General features: G+C 37.2%; 1 protein-coding gene across 1 annotated transcript in view; it reads left to right on the top strand.

The window, feature by feature from the left end:
- ZNF280D (zinc finger protein 280D) overlaps positions 1–1,840 on the top strand; it is a 116,044-nt gene extending 114,204 nt beyond the window's left edge. Inside the window, exon 25 of the transcript XR_003006259.1 lies at positions 862–1,840. The gene's annotated coding sequence lies outside the window, so the exon portion shown is untranslated. The remainder of the gene's footprint in view (positions 1–861) is intronic.
- Positions 1,841–2,367: the final 527 nt, after the last annotated feature.

The raw sequence follows: 2,367 nt of genomic DNA, 5'->3' as shown, positions 1-2,367 counted from the left end.
TTGCTGTACGCGGGCCTCTCACTGCTGTGGCCTCTCCCGTCGCAGAGCACAGGCTCCGGACACGCAGGCCCAGCGGCCGTGGCTCGCGGGCCCAGCCGCTCCACAGCATGTGGGATCCTCCCGGACCGGGGCACGAACCCGTGTCCCCCGCATCGGCAGGCGGACTCTCAACCACTGCGCCACCAGGGAAGCCCTGCCCTATATTTTTGTATGGGTATAATCATAACTTTATAACTGTTCTTTTATTTTCACTATTATAGACACTGCAGTGAAGCTCTTATTTCATAAATTTTGGTCCATATTTTATTTACCTGTACTAAAATTCTAAGTGTATAATTTATTAGATTGAAGAGTATTCAGTTTTTAAATTGAAAAATAGAAACTCATACTTATTTTAATTATCATACCATAGTACTTATAGAAAGCTTCCCGGTCCAGCATTAACTTGTAGAAGTTCAGAGTTTATTCATCTAGATTTTTTTCTTTGATTCTTCAGAGTCAGGTTGTTTTTAGCCTAATGTAGATTTTCATTCCTGCTCTTCACCAAATATTTCTAGTGTGTGGCCATATGACTAGTTTCTGGCCAGTGAGTCGTGAGTGAAAGTGACTTCTGGTTTCGAGGATTTAGTTGTTAATGTGAGACTCTTTAGAACCCTCTTTTCCCTCAAGCATGGTAACATTTTTACTATTCAGATGGTGATTGCTATATTAGTCTTGGTTCCTGAGGGACTATGAAAAGAGCCTTCCTGTTTATTTAGATACACATATAGCATGAAGGAGAAATAGCATTTTTATTTTAAGCTACTGCAGTTAGAGAATTTTTGTTCTACAGCATAACTAAGTCTCTCCCTACTGATGTAGGAATTAATCCTGAAAGTGGATTGCTGCCATTAGAAGAAACACAGCTGAGCTACATTACACCAGTGTATTGCATTGGCTTAGGTGGCAGATGGCAAGGCTACATGAGGTGATCCACATTCTGCTATGGTGAGAGATTTGGTAAACTTGACTGTAATACTTGAAAGACAAATGGTGTACGTAATGAAGTTGTATGTCTATTGGAAGAGTTTGACTAACAAAATGTTAATGGCATGTTTTGGTTACTATATTGGCTGCATTTGACAACTTACTCTGAGAAAGAAGTGGACTCAGATGAGAAATGGTAGGATTGAAAGTAGGAACAAAAGAGAATAGAAAAAGTCCACAAATCCAGATACTTCAGGGTTGGAAAAGGCTAAACTTCTCACCCCCAGCCAGTAAAAGGAGAAGGCCTAAGCAAGAAAACTTAATTAAATTAAGAATATGGCCATCATACCAATCAATTAGGTTAAGGAGAGGCCCTGAAGTGTTTCTTCTATGTGGAAATTCCTTCACAGCATTTCTTGGGAAACACATATTTTTCTGAATTTCAAGACAAATCAGTCAAGAAATCAATGAAACAGGAAAAAGTATTGTAACTTTCCTATGAGAATTAAAGCTAAGTAATGAAGTTAGAGCCATTACTGGTTTGCAGGAATCCTCTGAGGTCAAGCTCAAAAGTAAGACTAGGGAATGCTGACAGGTGGAGTCCAAGAGTAAAGTCAACATTTCCAGGAACCACAATAAGAGCCCCAGAAGAGAAGTGGTCATAGTCTGATCACTCAAGTCATACTTGTAGCTATTGCCATGCTATAAATGTGTATTCATACCCCTGTCTGCTGCTAATGGTGAGTCATTCTTGCAAGTAAAATAAAAATTAGTAGGTTTATATTCATAGGATACTTTATACAAATCCCATCAATGGTCTTCCAAAAATAACATGTTGTAGAAGCAAAATAATTCCATAAATTATCAATTTTGACTTGTGATTCTGTGTGGTGTTTTTACTCTTGAGAGGAGATCCAAATGTAGCATTGGTCAAGTAACTACCAAATAAATTTATTGGCACTTCCCAGTGTATGATTATTTGCCAAAGGGTGCTATTCTTTACAAATACTTAAACAATAAATACAAAGAAAAGAAGTAAATGTTGTGGAACATTCTGAAATGAGATCAGAAACTGATCTAAAGTCTAAATTAGCAAAGGCACTATCAATTGCAACAGTAAGACCAAAATCTGGGCTAGCAGACAAAATATTTTTATCATTAAAAAAGGAAAAGAGCTTCTATGAAGTAACATGTAACGTAACACCAACTTGAAGATGTTTTTGGACAGTCCCTAGCAACTTCACTAATATCAACGCAAAAATGAAAGAAGAATTTCTATGTCTGGAATAGTTGTTATAAAATAAAGATAAAGACTGTCAGATAGGGCAATTAATGTGTTGTGTCTTTTTAGATTTCTTTTTTTAAAATTTTATTGAAGTATAGTTGATTTACAATGTTGTG

This window comes from Neophocaena asiaeorientalis, unplaced genomic scaffold (assembly GCF_003031525.2).
Source record: "Neophocaena asiaeorientalis asiaeorientalis breed wild unplaced genomic scaffold, Neophocaena_asiaeorientalis_V1.1 scaffold71, whole genome shotgun sequence".
NCBI classification, from domain to species: Eukaryota; Metazoa; Chordata; class Mammalia; order Artiodactyla; family Phocoenidae; genus Neophocaena; species Neophocaena asiaeorientalis.
The sequence above is the reverse complement of the archived record's forward strand: the minus strand, read 5'-3'. Positions and strand labels throughout refer to the sequence as shown.